The sequence below is a fragment of the Myiozetetes cayanensis genome, unplaced genomic scaffold (genome assembly GCF_022539395.1).
Source record: "Myiozetetes cayanensis isolate MyiCay16 unplaced genomic scaffold, myiCay2020 scf3, whole genome shotgun sequence".
Lineage (NCBI taxonomy): Eukaryota > Metazoa > Chordata > Aves > Passeriformes > Tyrannidae > Myiozetetes > Myiozetetes cayanensis.
The window spans coordinates 42,374,400-42,392,160 of NW_026087521.1; the positions used below are offsets into that span (position 1 = coordinate 42,374,400).

Below are 17,761 nucleotides of genomic sequence, written 5' to 3' on the forward strand. Positions count from 1 at the left end.
TAGTTTATTCATTCTGTTTCAGTCTGAAGGAACAAATTCATTCTGATCATTTCATCTACGGCTGAGAAAATTGAACTCTAACAGATTGCAGTCCCAGAAGAAATTGCTTGGTGTTAGAGCTGCAAGTAATTGTTAAACTCCCACATGCCTCAGGGGAGAAAGCATGTCCTTGATTAGAAAAACAAGTAGGGGGAGGGGAGGGATGGAAGAAACTGTGCTTGTAGTTACTGGGTATAATGACATTATGTATGAAATGCTCTGGACAACTGAGTCATATTTTCTATTTTTAAGCAGAATATTAATTCATATTTAAAGTAAATATCAATATTAAGAGGGTGAGGATTTCTACTGGAAGGTATCCTTTTTCCATTTAAGAGGATACTTTTAATAAAAAATGAGCTGTTAGTAGATAAATACATAGTGCTAATACACCTACTTCTCATTAAATTATATACTTCTGACAACTCAGCAGTGAAGACATGTTTAGCTGTTCTTTCCTGAAAAGAAATATATTGCATGGTAACAAGAGTATTTTGTTTATTTCTAAGATTGCAAAGAATATGATTATTGAAACTTACGTGAATGACAACATTTTTCATATTTCTGAAAATATTCCGTATTTACACACTAACCATTGTGATTGACAGAAGAATCGTTGCAAAGACTTAAATTCCTTCAAGACTCAAAAATTGCATGAAATCTGTCCTTGGACACAAAATTCTAAGTTGGGGCAATTAACTATCACACTCATTTAAGCATCAGGAATTTCAAGCTATCAAGTTTTCAAGCTTGACTCATGGATTCTGTTTTTCTTAGTCTGTGACAGCCGGGAGAGCCCTTCAGCATTAGGAAAACCTGATTTCTTTTCTTACATTCAAAGACTGACTGTTTTTTAAGCCAAATTTTAGAGGACAGAATTGTACACACACAGGAAGGAACCAAAGAATTTCTATTCTCAGAGGGAACTTTCTCGGATTAATGCAAATACAAGGTCTCTGTATTTTATTCTTTTATCCTTCACACTTCAAGACTCACCTTCAGAAGAGTGACTACATTTCATACTTCCCTGTAACCTTGTGGAAAGGATATTCTCCAGTAGAGTAACAAAAATGGAACCTTCAGAAATCCAGTGAAAACCAAAAGCCTGCACATCTCACTACCAAAATTTTGTATTAATTAAAAAAAAAAAAAAAAAAAAAAAGTGAAGACAAAACCCACACTCATTCTTTTGTTCTATGTTTACCCATATAAGGAATTTTATGAGTAAATTCAGTAAATTCAAATACCTTGCTCTTATCAGCTAATTGTATGTAGTTTCTTCTTCCCTCACCTTGTCTTGGCTTCCCTTCCCCATCTTTTCCCTTTCCCTTTGTCATACAGTCATCTAATTAGAGACCTCTTCTGATATTCTGTGTCTTGCTAATGAGGATAACACCAAGAATAACTACATCAAGTCACCTCAGCTAGTCATGAAGATGTTTAAACACCTGCTCTTTCTATTGTTCCCAATGTTTTATCCTTTATAAAATGTTCTCTGTTTGTTCATCACCCACAAATATGTAATTCTTTTACCCTTATTATGCTTTTTTGAAATCCTCCTTACTCCATACAAATTTTTCAGTTTTTCTCAAGAGACACCCTTCACTGAAAAAAGACAGGAAATATTATTGACAAGGTATCGTTTGATATCAGTTGGTTCTGGAAGAATAAATTCTCAAAAAGATAGTTGGGAATAACTAAGATATTTGAAATGATGGGCCAAGTCTGTATAACAGCTTTAGATTAAATGAGAAAAAAATGTTTGAATCTTTTAGAAAAAGTAGTGAAAAGCTTGATGAATTGGAGGGGTACCGTATGAAGACATTTCATACTTTTTGTAATGTGAGAATTCTCCCACTGCTTAAAAACCAATTAGTTAATAATTGGAATGAGTATAGAAATTATACTTTCTCACTCCGTGTTTGAGCTGTGAGCACAGATTAACTGAATGGACACAATGTCAATTTTATGCAGAGTTCTCATAGATGCATCCCACTGAGTTTGGGGTTTTTTTTTAATAATGTATGTATTAACTTGAAAAGATTTAGACAAATATTTCATCAAGATTGAGGCTCAGATATTCTTCCACATAACTGCCATATTCAATGAACATTACAGCATTTTCCTCTCTGTAGTGCAAAAAATATTATAGAGGTAGAATGGATGCATTTTAACAAGGACTGTAACTTTTTGTATTCCTCTGGCAGCGTACATTACAGGTTTTCTTTGAGATGCACAGGCACAGACTCATATTAGGAAAAGGAAATCAAAAGAAAAGTTTTCCCCCTTTGTGAAGCATATGTTGCTGAGATACTGGATATAAGGGAAACACCACATTTTTTTCTTCTAGTTTTCCAAATCATTTTGATACAAAGAGGTTTTTGATACATTTTATCGGACTCTGGTACTGAGGTAAACAAACCAAGAAGAAAGGATATTTAATAACTACGAGACATTATTATTAACAACCTCCCTCTTAACAATCTCCCTCTCTGCTAAATAATTTCTTAACTTCCAAGCCACATTTTAAAAAGTTTTTGGTTTTGATATCCTAAAATATGTGATGCTGTTTTTAGGAGAAAATTGTTAGCAAATCAAGTACACGATAGTACTCAAGCTAGTCTCTAATATATCCTAAAAGTATACAGTGAGACAGTGTTGAACCAATTTAATGTAATAAAAAGGACTGATCTAAAAAACTCTAATTATAGGTGTTGCAGTAAGGAAATCAGTAGCATCTTCATTTGCAAATAGCTGAAAAGTATTCAAATGTTTCTCAGAATTCATGGGATTAAGCATAGTACACCTATTCCAAGAATTTTTTCTAACATTGACTCTCTTCACAGAGTTGAGGGAAGAGCACCACACATGAGAGGTATAATTTGTTTACTGTGCTTGTTCTCATTTCTCCAGATCTATCAACCATGTAAGACAAGTGGAATTAAAGAAAGTAAATCAATTAGTAAGCAAGCAAAACCAACCTATTCCTAACCATTACGCTGTTAGGAGACTAATGAAAAATATGTTAAGTCACCAATAAACAACTTGGGTTCATTAAGATGAAAAGAGAAACAACATTGTAAGTCACATCTTGAGAACATTAAAAATCAACCTTTTACATTATCATTCCAGACACGTCCTAAAGCATTTATACTACCTTCCCCACCATTTGGAAGGTTTAGTCATATTATAAAATGGCTTCAGACTCACTTTACTCTCCCAGGTACAAGTCCAAGGTAAAAATCTGTGCATTTATATTCTTGAAAATGACCATGGTTTGAGTTGTTATTATATTACCTATAGCCCTTGAAACATGTTAGAATAGCTATATAAGCATTGGCAGCCTATGTTTGCATATGTTTGTAACTAGATGTTTTTACTTTGCTAAAATCTAAGAAAATTATAACTTTCTGAATAAAAAGATTAATACATTAATCAGTACACTTATCAATTGATTCTTTGGGCATTTAACAATAACACAAGTAAAAAAACCCACAATAACTCTTTGAATAACATTATTTCAACCACGAACTTCTTTTACAATTTTTTTTTCCAGAATTCTTTTACTCTATTTTCAGTACCTGCTGATAAACAGCCAGGTTTCTGAAATCCAAGAAAACAGCCATATGACAATAGTAAAGAGGTTTTCTAATTTTTGATTCCTAATACAGAATTTTATATATAATGTTCTTCCTTATAATTTTCTCAAATCTTGAAGATCTTCTCTCTGTTATCCTTTAGAAACAAAAATACTGTTTTTCACTTTGACAGGATTTAACACATCAGATGTAATACTGTTTTGAATAGGATTTGTGCAGAACTAAAACCTAATATAATAATCCATCCAACATTCATGGCAAAAATATTTAAAAGGCAAGTTTCACTAAATATATGAAACTTGAAATGTATAAAATAAAAGAATTTAATAAATATTTACCTAAAAGAACTAATCCTATTTTTCTGCTTAACTGTTATGACTACTAGTCTATTTCAGTATATACTGAACTGTGAATTATTTTCTGTTTTCTTTATAAGGTTTGAGCTATACTGTAATTACAGATTCTCATATGTAACTCAGCAAACAGTAATCCAATGAGACTTTTGCCTAAGTAATGAATCCAGGATTTGATCTTAATTTGATACAATAACGTGTTAATGCAACATCAGGAAAAAGGAAAGATCATACCTACTTCACTGAAAAAAACCCTACATCGTTATCCCACATCAGCGGCAACTCTATCCACTTCTAAATGATGCCTTTCTTTCACAAGCACATAACAAAATAAAAGTACAAAACAGATAGGTGAACAGTCAAAAAAATACAAAAATGACTGGGACAACTTTTCAGGCTATCTATATTCAAAGATGTTCCAAAACAGGATGCACTGCAGTATGGAAATTTAGAGACTTCACTGAAAAAGGGGAGTGAACTACATGCTGTTCAATTTGTTTTGGATGCAGAAATCCTACAGGCATATTCTGAAAGGTTTTCCAGTTGTGTTTTAGGCAGCACAAATTGATTCAGCTTCTATCCAAACAAAAAGAGAAAATACTTTCTTAAGTTTTTTCTATTCTTACTCAAAATGCATATCAAGACAAAATGCCACATCATGTTGTGGATCTCTTTTTATTATTTTGTAGAAAATTGTATTTTTGATGTGGGGAAGAATTGTTTGGTATTTCATCTCTTTGCTCTCTAAGGTACTGTTGGCCCTGTATGTCATTTATATCGGTCGTATATACTACAAATCTACTGTTGTCATTTATATCAACATACAGTACAGCAGTTTTTTTAAATACTGTGGAAAACTCTGTTTCAGTATGATATGTTCTTAAACAAATGTCAGTAATATAGGGCTAATTCTTTCAGCAAAACTAGAAAGGAAAATTATTTATTCATAAAGTATCGCACAAAATTCATTAGCACAGCTGTTACCGCCTGCACAAAGAATTCCAAATGAGCATGTTGGGTTATAAATTTAAATTAAAATTGATTAGTAATGCAAATCTTAATGACTGCAGAAACAGGACTATGTAAAGTCATGACATTGTGTACAGTATTTCTCTCTCATGACTTATTTTAAAAATATATTTACAGATAGAGCCAAACTGTATCTATGGAGGAATATAAAAAATGAGCCAAAACTTACACACATCATTAATGGCCAAAGCAGCCACTTGGTGAACCAACCTGTTAGTGTATACTGTCTGCCAGGTAAAACAGCCTTGTTTAACACCCTTTCCAGGGCACTTCAGAATATGTAAATTATGTTTCTCTGGCTTCACTTTCATTGGCAATATCAACTAATGTCTTTAATGCTCTTAATATATTTACTTAAATGCTTAAGATCTCAAATAATCTGTCCATTTCCAAAGTAAAAAACACACTGGCAGATATGGGTAATGTGTTATGCTGCTAAAAAGCGTTTTGGTAAAATGGACATGTATTATTCCATCTGGATTAGAAACATGTGGTCGGCTAAGTGAGTTTTATAAAAGCATAATCAAAATTCACATATTCTACTTAGTCCCTACTGGAACATTAAATCTTGTCTCCAATTAGAGCAGTCTTTGACACACAATAATTACATATTACATTTAAAACACAACCAAAAACTACAGTGAAGAGAAAAACTACAGTGTAATAAGAGAGACTGCAGTTTGAATCCATGATTTTCTTTCCTTTCTCTTATTTTGTTACTGAGACTGTTTTACTTGCCAACCATGCAGATACTGAGTTGTACTTAGATGGTGCTTTTCTATCTGTAAGCCTACATTTAATTTTTACTATTAGGATCTATGTCATGATTTTAAACAAACATATTGATAATATTCAAGTTCAAGGCTAGGGGTTTAATCCATCTCATTTATAGTTATAAGGTCATGTTCATACTCAGGAAGAACTTCATTCAAACTCCTAGAATTCACAACAGACATTTATATTCATTAGATTTTTATTATTTTTTTAAACTCAAATAACAGAGAGGCGTGTCTTGCTCATTTAAACTTGTGGGTCCAGCAAATCCCTTTGTTGAAGCAGCACAAGAACAGTAGGGACAAATAATAAGGTAAAATTCTATGTAAAGCTGAGAAAAACAAGATATTCCCAAAATTATCAAACTACTTTATCTAAAAAAATTAAGCTACCCTTACTTGTCACTGAATATCTCAAAGGAGAAATTATACAGCTTGTCTTCTTACTTGAAAACAAATGGTTGATTAAACTTCTAGTTTTTAACTTGGAGGACAGAATTACACTTAATGTTATGACTAGTTCATAGGAATAAGCATATGCTGCCAGCTAAAATGTATGAGACGTTATCTTGACCTTGCTCCTAAGTGTGGCAGAATTATTTCTCTTTTGAATATATACTTGTGGTGAACAGTATTTATTTAGATAACAAATTAGAATAAGTCAACTCCATGAAGAGTATTCAAAAAATAAATTTGAAACTTTTTTTTTTGTAAAGGCAAGCTCTTTTCCCAAAGTAGCCAAGAATTTTAATTAATATAGGACATCTGGTCAGGCTTTATAAAGTCAGATGTGAAGTGGAACAATCATAAGAAGAAGTGAGATACAGAGAGGAGTGGCATATATGTGGAAAAGTAGGCGGAGAAAAACAAAGTTAAGAGTGTATTATTGAGGTAGAATGGCAATTAAAAAGATGTGGAAAATTATTAAAATAATTTCTTATAAATTGGTAAAAGCTACATGACTGTGTAGGTATATAAAAAGGTTTCCATTATTCTAAGAAAGGGAGGAAAGCATAAACAATTTGCTGATTTTGTCACTTGTAAATTACATAAATCATCACAAAAAAGTGTTGATGAGAAACCTATGCTATAAAGCATGTAATTCTTTGTAAATCACGTTTTACAGAAATGAAGGGTAGGACCAGATCTACTTTTAAAGTAGATTTAGACAGTTATATATATTTTTTTAAAAAAATCAACCTAGAAGTACTTTTTCTGATTGTTTCTGATTGACTTGATCACAGGATCTCAAAAAGATAACTCAGAAATATAAAAAGGGACACAGGTTCAGGTAGCTAAAACTCAGTAAATTATAGAGAAAAAAAATGCATCACTGTTGATATACTATTGTTTGGGCAGAAAGAAGCTTCGACAAAAATGCAAATCCAAAGAAGGGGAACTTAAATTGTCCACTCTGTTGAAAAACGTCAGCTTATTCAATCACTGTTCACTTCTGTATGAAATATATTTGTATATCATTGTTTCCTGTGCAGCAAAGAATAGAATGGTTATCTCTGCACCATCTGTTAAACTCCTAGGGAACAATTTGGATATAACCAGTTCCATTGTGCAACGTTAAACAAACTGAACATTGGTTCTTTCATAATCCTTACATCTTGTGTTTTGAACATCCAATGAATGAGAACAGTGGAGTTCTGCCATCAACTGAATGAGAAAAGTGAAGTTCTTTCATCATTTGAGCTGTCTCCTCAACTGGCAATATGTACAACCAGCTGCCTAAAATTTCCCTGTAAAAGCTACTTTTAATTTTATACGATCATTTTAACACTGATGAATAATAACAGAATTTAGAAGTCTTTTAATCCTACTGGCAGGTGAGAAAAAAATCCTAAAGTTGTTGTGGGTTTGGTCTGGACCAATTTTTTCTCACCCCCCACACAATTGCTATAAGTTGAGAGAAGGTTTATGCAGACAAAGGAGATCTGATGTGGGGAGAATAATATTAGGATTTATTACTAGCAAGATAAAAACTAAAGAACTATATATACAACAATTCTAACTAGGCAAAAGTGTTATGTATTTACAGAAGTACCCCTCCCCCTTTGTATCAGTTTAGGAGAGAAGCAGTCTCCTTTCCACTTATAGAGCTACAGGTCTTCTAAATAATTTTGCAGCACTTTGAAAGTTCCTCTTCTATTACCTTTAGGACTCTAATTTGTCGCAGCTGTAACTGTCTCTTTCTCTCTCTCTCTCTTTTATGTCAACCTCAGGGCTAGGCTTACCCCCTCCTAGGCTAAGACCAGAGGCTGGGGGGTTACCCAGGCCCTGTGGGGTCTTCCATGGACTGCAAGGGGACACTTGCCTTACCATGATCTTCCCACAGTTACAGGGGATAATGGCTTTTGAGTTCCACCTCTGTTTCTTGTGGGGTCCCTCCTCACAAGAGACAATCCTTGATGGACCTCTCTAGCATGAGTCCACCTTCGGGCAACAGTTCTTCCATTCTCTGCTGTTCTCTTAGGGTCACAAATTCAGCTGTACCAGCATGGATCCCTCAATGAGTCAGAAATCCTATCGGGGCCGACTTTCTCCAGTGTAGGTCTCTCTCTCCATGGGTCACAGGTCTCCAGCAGGACTTTGTTTCATCTTAGGCCTCCCATGGAGTCACATCTTCATGCACTCTGCTTCGGCATGGGCTCCTTCTTGAGCTGCAGAGGGGGTCTCCGCTCCCCAACAGTCTTCTACAGAAAGCAGGAGTTTTTTAGTTTTCAGTCTTTTCCCTGCTGAAGGGAGAGAAAGAGAGGGGGGAAAAATGAGCCCCTCCTTCTGGCTTCTATTCTCTCTCCTCCAGTTGCCAACTTTGACCTTGGAGGCTGTGCTATCGTCTGCCTGGAATTCCTTTTGTAATATTTTTCATCCAGGCAGTTTTCTTCTGGAGGTTTTTCTCTACTCAGTTACATGTCTCAGTCCGGGAGGCTTCAGTGCCACACTTACCCCCAGCCCAGGGTTCGGGGAGGAGGGAGGCCTGGCCCACACTTTGGGCTTGCCTCTCCCTACATGGCTCCTAATTTCTTCTGTGACACAAGCTTCTCTTCCGTTTTCTTAAATATATAATTGGCAGGGACATTACTAAAACTTTTGATTGTCTTTGCTCTGGAAATTCATCTGGAGAAACTATTTTCAGCCCCAGGGGGTGGTGCTGGTTGGCAAACCCACGACAGTTGTGAAGTATATTTTAGCTCTAAGTAAGAAGTGTAGTATCTACATATTATATGACATGCCCTAAATACCAGTCAGGAATAGGGTTTTATATTGTTTTTGTTTTTCCTTTATTTCTTTCTTTTATTATTACCACCTGGATATTCAACTTATTAATCAATTTCACACAAATGATCCTCAAATCCTTAATACTTATGCTCATAAGGGTAGGATCTATTATAAATGCTCAATTATGTTTAAGAACAGGATCATCAATGTTATAAAGAAAAATAAGATAAGGTTAGGAAAAAAAGTGAACAGTTGAATCACATTTGGGTAGAACTTTCCTGTTATATGCAGACACTGTGCAGAACAAATGTTTTCTAACCAGGATATTCAACGGAAAGAAGAAAATATAGCCTGAACTATAAAGTAGAATAAAATTTCAAAGGGAAAATATATTTTCCCAGTCTTTCAGGAACTACATTTTTGTTTCTCATTTTTACTGTGAACTTCTTTGAACACATCAGGCCTGTTCTATACTGAAAAAAATCAAATGAATTTGAGGTAAAGCTATTTGGATTAAATTACAAATTTAAAGACTAGATAACCTTGAAGATATTGCAGCTCTTCAACTGAAATAAATAATATAGATATTAGTCCTGAGAAAAGCTGAATAGTACACAGTAGAATGTTTAAATCTTAAAATATACTTCTGTCTCTAAAACCCTGTGATACAAACGTGCATCAGAGTCAGAAAAAAAATAAATAAAAGAAAAAATAAGAACAATCCAAGAATTCATCTCACTACATAGGAACCTCTTGCTGATTATAAAGAAGATGGAGAATTAAAAACAAGAAAATACATGGTCAGTTGTAAATAGTCCACATTTCCAGGGTGAAATTTCTACATACTTCACCATCTAAAACATTTTGGTATTTTGAGAAGTTAAAGATTTTGAGAAGTTACAACTCTCCTTCATAATAAATATTGTCAAACATAGTATCATTTTGCACCTTGTCATCACTGGCTTTTACACACTTAAATATTTTTAGGATCTGCGACTGTATCTCTAAATATAAAGGATGATTTCTTAAATTCTTAAGCATATATTTCCATATTTTGAAGAAGGCATTTGATTAGACATCCATGTCTTCCCCTTTGCCAAAACAGACAAGAATTTGGATTAAAAATAAACATACAAACCCACAACTTTTCAATTTAAGCAAATTCCCTGTCAGTAATGACCGTGAGTATATGCTTAAAATTAATCTTAAATGCCAACCCCCACAAACCTAAGGATAGAAGGGAAACAATGACATAGACAATTAATGGAATTAAGAGACACATTAATTATTAATTAACCAAAGATTCATGGTAAGATAATATTGAAAATTAAAGTGGAAGAAATTAATAGGTAGGTAGTTTAGGTAGGTAATTGATGAAAGAAAAAAAATAAGTAGAAATGAACCAAAGAAATCTCATTTCACATCAGATACACCTTGTGCATCAATGACTCCCAAGGAAATAACTGAATTTGTTTAGTAGTGATGTTTAAAAAACAAATAGACCCATCATACTAAAGGGATATTGGTGTATTGGAAAGGTATGCTTCTCTTACATACTATCAAAACTGTTCTCTTCTGATAGAGGGTAAAGATAAATAAATCCTGAAGCACCTGATGCCTATGGCAAACACCTAAATTAAAATCATCAAATGCAGCAACCTTAGATCATTTTTAAAAACTTATTATAAAATTATTTAAACCCTTAGCCTTAGCTATACCATTTTAAGAGAAAAATCCATTTTGACTGTAATGATTTTGAGGGAAAATAAGGCACTTTTTAAATTTATTAATAAGCACTATTTAATAGAGCTTAGTACATATTAATTGATTTGAGATTGACTGATCACACCCCTTCATAAGTCCTTCACTGTGTTATATATAACTTTAACTAATATAACTTTCTATATTAGATGTCTTCTTTCACTATTTTTAATCCCCATTCCTTCCATCTTTTCAATTACATATAACTTTATGATCTTTTATAGACATATCCGTAGACTTGGAACCATCTCCTAGAGAATGCTAGTATTTCTAATCTGCTCTCTGATCTGCTGGAAATATACCTTTTCTCAGATACATTCTACCCTTAAGATCTTGTTGCACTTCAGTGGTGAATTTATATGTACAGTATATCACACAGAATATGCTGAATTGGAAGGGATCCATAAGGATCATCAAAGTTCTAGCCCTGCACCCTGAACCATCCCAAAGAGTCACACCATGTGCCTGAGAGTATTGTCCACTTTGCGAGCTCTGTCAGCCTTGGTGCTGTGACAACTTGTCTGGGGAGCCTGCTCCAGTACACAACCACCTCCTGCGTGAAGAATCTCTTTCTAATATCCAACCTAAACCTCATCTGACATAACTTCAGGACATTCCCTCAGGTCTTGTCACTAGTCACTACAGAGACCTCATCTTCCCCTCACAAGAAAGTTGTGACTACAATGAGGTTTCCCCTCAGTCTCCTCTTCTCCAGGCTGACAGACCAAGTGACCTCAGCCATTCCTCATACGACTTCCCCTCAAGGCCCTTCAACATCTTTATTGCCCTCCTTTGGACACTCTCTAATGACTAAATGTCTTTCTTATATTGTGGTGCCCAAAACTGCACACAATATTCAAGGTGAGGCTGCACCAGTGCAGAGCAGAGTGGGACAATCCCCTCCCTTGACCTGCTGGCGATGTTTTGCCTGATGTCCCCCAGGACACGGTTGTTCCTCCTGGTTTCCAGGGCACTGCTGAATCATATTCAACTTGCCACTGACCAGGACCCCCAGGCACTGTTTTCCAGAATCTCATTCTCCAGTCTGTCTGTACATCCAGGGTTGCTCCATCCGAGGTGCATAATCTGGCACTTTCCCTTCTTGAACTTCATAAGGTTGGTGATTGCCCAGTCCTCTGATTTGTTGAGGTCTCTCTGCAGGGCCTCCCTGCCTTTGAGGGAGTCAACAGCTCCTCTGACTTTTGTATCATCTGCAAACATACTTAGTATCCCTTCCAGTCCTGCGTCCAAATAATTTATGAACATGCTCAAGAGCACAGGACCTAAGACCCCACTAGTGACAGGTCACCATTCTGATATTATCCTAGTCACTATTAACCTCTGTACCAATTGCACACCCACAGAATTATGTGCTTATCCAGCTGTGTGATGGACTTCTTATCCAGAAGGATCCTGTGAGAGACAGTATTGAAAGCTTTACTGAAATCCAGAAAGATGACATCAACTGGTTTCTCTTGATCAACTAGGTGGGTTACCTTGCCATAAAAGGATATCAGCCTATCCTGTTCACAATTTAGGCCTTTAGACTGTTAATGGAAACTCACAGTTTATATCATTTGTTCTGTCATGTTGTATTGTAACATTTCAGTATCTCTCAGGACTGGCTGAGAAATAAGAAATTCCCAAAGCTTTTGCATCAGTTTCTATTCACCAATACACTGCAAATAAAGGAAGCTGGTATTTTTTTGTGGAAAGGAAAATAAGAACAATAATTCTTCTAATGATGTACCGAACACACTAATTTTTCCTGAATGGAGGAAAGTGCAAGATCTCTCTCATCTTATTAAGAGAGAGACTCAAATGCTGCTTATCCATTTGGTAAGGAAGTAATGTTCGGGTTGTAAAGGTACTTCCTCTTGTTGGTGTTATTTTCCATATGTTATCAAACATTCCAGAGGAGGGAAAAAATCATGAATCTTTTATCTATTGTGTAGGAATATCACCTGACATAGAAGAAACCCAAGTGAACTCACTCTTAAAATCAGAGAGAAAGAGGGGAGAGAGAGTGGTGATTTTGTCTAGAGCTCCTGCAATCCAGAAATTATCCCCTGTTGTTGTTTGCATATAGATATGACAAGACATTTAGTCTTGGACTGAGAAAAGCTTCCACAATTATTTTTTAATTACAACAGCTCTATTTTAATGAAAGGATATATCTTCACTAATCTTGGATTTTTCATTTTTTTTTAAACAATTCTCAACTATATCACTTATATAAATCACACATAAAGGCAGTGATAGTATTATCTAAATGTCTATCATCACAATAACACTATCTGACTAAATTTTCATCTAAAAGTTGCAAACAGACTATCAAATGTAGTACAGGAAATACAGAATAAGACCTTATTAATATTAGCTCACCATCAAAATATTCATTACTCATCTTATACACTGTGTGGGAATAATCTTTAATATCCCCAAAAGCAGCAGCCTTTCAGTTCTTATGAAGAATGATTCCTTTGTCATAAATACAAAACTAACTGCTAGTTGCTTAAATATATATTTACACATACCAAAACCAACCAACTAATCAACCAAAGGAATTCTGTGCAATTGTTCAGTAAAGTTAATCTATTCAAAATTAAATTAGAAACAGGCAAAGTAAGTAAAACACTACCTACAAAATAGACTGCACTTAGGGTCCCTATCATCTCTTCTTTGAAAAGTTTTTTTTTAAATGTCATGGAATGTTTTTTCTGTTCACATTTATTTTTCATATTTATTACTATTGGAAAAGAACACAAAGTAATAGAAATAACTAATTTTAAAAATATGTTCTTACAACAACCACCAAACACAGTTACTGTGGCAAAAGTATTCTTATCACAAAAGACCAGTGGAGTGGAGCAGCTAGTTAAATCAAAAGAAATAAAATCTCTCCATTAATGAATTACTCACATTAAAGATGGAGTTGTTTTAATGATGATGTAAAAAAATAAATCTTGAATAATAACTCATTAATAACCTGGATGCTTCCAAGAGCGATCCTTTCACAGAATGTATTTCCTCCGTTTTCAATCATTAATCCATCATTTTGTAGAACACGTACATATTTTTATAAGATACTAGTTATGACTTTGATCGTTACTCATACTAATATTCTGACTTGCATATTCTCCACCTATTGTCAAAACAAACCAGAGAGCTAGCTCTTTCTTTTTAGAAGAGTAGTCCTCTGCACCGTCACTGTCACACTTATGAGCATATGCAGCCAGTCCTACGTCTGTGTTGATAAAATAGTATTTGTGATAAAATTATCTTTGAGGAACATCTGAAGTTCTCTAAGTGAGACATGATCATCACTTGAAAATAGTGAACCTGCAGTGCCATTGACAACTGTAAATAGAAAATAAATTGCTCTTTTTCTTTTATTTCCTCTTTTTCACTTGAAAGCATATGCAGTGAATTCAGTCGTGCCTGACTCATGCATTCTCTCTGAAAACAAATTAATTGGTGAATGAAAACAATTATAAGGGGTAGAAACAGAAGCTACAGGATATGTAGACAAAACCAGTATTTTATTTGGAGCTCATCTTAAGATACCAAATGTCTTAACTAGAAAGAACCATAGATGTAGAGAATCATAGAATCCTTAAGGTTGGAAAAGACATTTAAGATCATTGAGTTAACCATTATCATATCACTACCCTGTTCAGCACTAAACCATGTCCCCAGAAGCCACTTGGCCCAGACAATTTTTCAACACTTCTAGGGATGGTGATTCCACCACTTTCCTGGGCAGCCTGATCCAGTGCTCAAGACATCTTTTCATGAAGAAATTTTTCCTAATATCCACTCTAAAACTCCCCTGTACCCATTTGAGGCCATTTCCTCCTGTCTTATCACTTGTTACTTAGAAGAATCATAGGATAGGTAAGATTGGGATGGACCAACTAGGTACTCTGGTCTAACGTCCCAGTTAGAGCAGGGTCATCCTAGAGCACATTGCAGAGGATTGATTCTAGACAGTTCTTGAATATCTACATTGAACATGAGTCCACAACCTCTCTGGGCAACCTGTTCCAGTCCACAGTCACCATTCTGACTCATACTTGAATGGAACTTCCTGTGCATCAGTTTTGGGCCTTTGCCTCTTATTCTATTTCTTAGCACCAAGGAGAAGAGCCTGGCTCCATCCTCTTGACACTTTCCCTTCAGATACTTAAAGACATTCATAAGGGCTCTTCTCAGTCATCTCTTCTCAGGGCTGAACAGGTCCAGCTGTCTCTGCTGTTCTTCATAAGAGAGGTGCTCTAGGCCCCTGATCATCTTTGTTTCCCTCTGCTGGACCAACTCCAGGGGTTCCATGACTCTCTTGTGCTGAGGAGCCCAGAACTGGACATAGCACTCCTGATACAACCTCACTAGGGCTGATTAGAGGAGTAGGATCACATCCTTCAGTCATGGACTTGTGTATGTCAAATTTACCTATGTGTTCTCCAGCCTAAATCTCCTCGACCAAAGGAATGTCTTCCTTCCAACATTCCTTTACACTGGTCTCCTGGGTCAGAGATTCCTGAGGACTGGTTTTGTCAGTGAGGATCAAGGCAAAGAAGGCATTCAGTAACTCTTCCTCTTCTGTGTCCTCTGTCACTAAGATCCCACATCCATTTAGTAATGGGCCCACATTATCCTTAGTATTCCTGTTTTTATTGATGTATTTAAGAAGTCCTTTGTCCTTGACACCCTTGGCCAGATTTATTTCCAGATATACCTTGAACTTCCTTGTTTCATTTCTACTTACTCTGACTAACTCTCCATATTCATTCCAAGTGACCTGACCCTGCTTCCATCTCCTGTGTATTTTCTGATCATAGAATCATAGAATCATAGAATAGATTGGGTTGGAAAAGACCTCCAAGATCATCAAGTCCAACCCCTGATCCAACTCTAATTACTATATCATGGCACTAAGGGCCATGTCCAATCTCTTTTTAAAAACTTCCAGGGATGGTGAATCCACCACCTCTCTGGGCAGGCCATTCCAATGCCTGATCACCCTCTCTGTAAAGAATTTCTTCCTAACATCTAACCTAAACTTCCCCTGGCAGAGCTTGAGCCCATGTCCCCTTGTCCTGTTGTTGGTTGCCTGGGAGAAGAGACCAACCCCCACCTGGCTATAACTTCCCTTCAGGTAGTTGAAGAGAGTGATGAGGTCACCTCTAAGCCTTCTCTTCTCTAGACTAAACAATCCCAGCTCCCTCAGCCTCTCCTCATAGGACTTGTGCTCAAGTCCCTTCACCAGCCTGGTTGCTCTTCTCTGGACCCGCTCCAGCACCTCAATATCCTTCCTGAACTGAGGGGCCCAGAGCTGAACACAATACTCAAGGTGCGGCCTCACCAACGCAGAGAACAGGGGAAGGATCACTTCCCTGCTCCTGCTGGCCACACTGTTCTTGATGCAGGCCAGGATGCCATTGGCCTTCTTGGCCACCTGGGCACACTGCTGGCTCATGTTCAGCTTCCTGTCAATCAGCACCCCCAGGTCCCTTTCCACCTGGTTGCTCTCCAGCCACTCTGTCCCCAGCCTGTAGCGCTGCAGGGGGTTGTTGTGGCCAAAGTGCAGGACCCGGCACTTGGCCTTGTTGAACTTCATCCCAGATTATGCTTGAGTAATGACAAGAGTTCTTTATTCATCCACACAGGTCTCTTGACTCCTTTGTCCAATTTCTTGCTCATCTGGGTGCATTGTTTTTGAGTCTGGAGGAAGTGATCCCTGAATATCAACCAACTCTCTTGAACCCCGCTTCCCTGCAAAACTTGTTCTTATGGGATTCTTCCAAGAAGGTCCTTGAGGAGGCTAAAATTAGTTCTCCCAGAGTCCATAGTTGTAATGTCACCTGCTGTCCTTCTTCCTGGCCTGATACTGAACTCCACGATCTCACGGTCACTCAGACACAAGGCTGTCCCCAAACTTCACATCTCCAACAAGGCCTTCCCTGTTTGTTAGTATAAAGTTGAGGACCACAACATTGCCTGTGGGATCCTACACTACCTGTGTTAGAGATTTGTTATCAGTGTTTCTCAGGAATCTCCTGGACAGTTTGTAGTCCGTTGTGTTGCTTCTTCAGCAGATGTAAGGGTAGCTAAAGTGCCCCACAAGAATCACTGCCTGTGACTTTGAGGTTACTTCCAGCTGCCTTTAGCAGGCCTCATCTGCTTTCTTCTCCTGCTCAGGTGACCTGTAGCAAACACCCACAACAATATCACTCTTATTAGTGTAAGTGTACTCTGACTAACCCTTTTGTCCTAATCCATTGGCTCTCTACTCACTCAACATTCACCCCAAGACAGAGCACAATATATTCCAGGTGTTACCTCACATAGAGGGCAACTCTACCTCTGTACCTTCCTGGTTTGTCTTTCTTAAAGAGCATGTGGTCCTTCAAGACAACATTCTAGTCATGTGACCTATACCACCACATCTCTGTAATTACGGTGAGATCAAAGTCCTGTGACTGCACATAAATCTCTTATTCCTCCTCTTTTTTCCCTGTAATGACTGCATTAGTGTACAGGTACCTTATAGAAGTATTTAATCGTGTCAATAACCCAAGTGTAGGACCATACTTTCCAATAGTCAATGATGTGAAGCAAGGCTGCATTCTCGCACCAACTTTATTCACAATCTTCTTCAGCATGATGCTCCAAAGGGCCACGGCAGACCTCAATGAAGACAATGGTGTCTACATTCGATATCGTACCGATGGGAGCCTATTCAGCCTAAGGCGACTGAAGGCCCACACTAAGACCTTAAATCATCTTGTCCGTGAGCTGCTTTACGCTGATGATGCCGCCCTCGTCGCCCACACAGAAGTAGCTCTGCAGCATTTAACATCCTGCTTTGCAGAGGCTGCTGAGCTTTTTGGACTGGAAGTCAGCTTGAAGAAAACAGAAGTTTTATATCAGCCTGCACCTCAGGAAGTCTCCCATCATCCCCATATCACCATTGGTG

The 17,761-nt window shown here is 36.8% G+C and overlaps 1 protein-coding gene across 6 annotated transcripts in view; it reads right to left on the reverse strand.

The window, feature by feature from the left end:
* MGAT4C (MGAT4 family member C) overlaps positions 1 to 17,761 on the reverse strand; it is a 368,163-nt gene that overhangs the window by 300,603 nt on the left and 49,799 nt on the right. The window contains exon 2 of one of the 6 annotated variants that reach the window (XM_050324301.1): positions 8,122 to 8,537. The exons of the other annotated variants lie outside the window; for them this stretch is intronic. The gene's annotated coding sequence lies outside the window, so the exon portion shown is untranslated. The remainder of the gene's footprint in view (positions 1 to 8,121; positions 8,538 to 17,761) is intronic. 6 annotated transcript variants of the gene reach the window in all.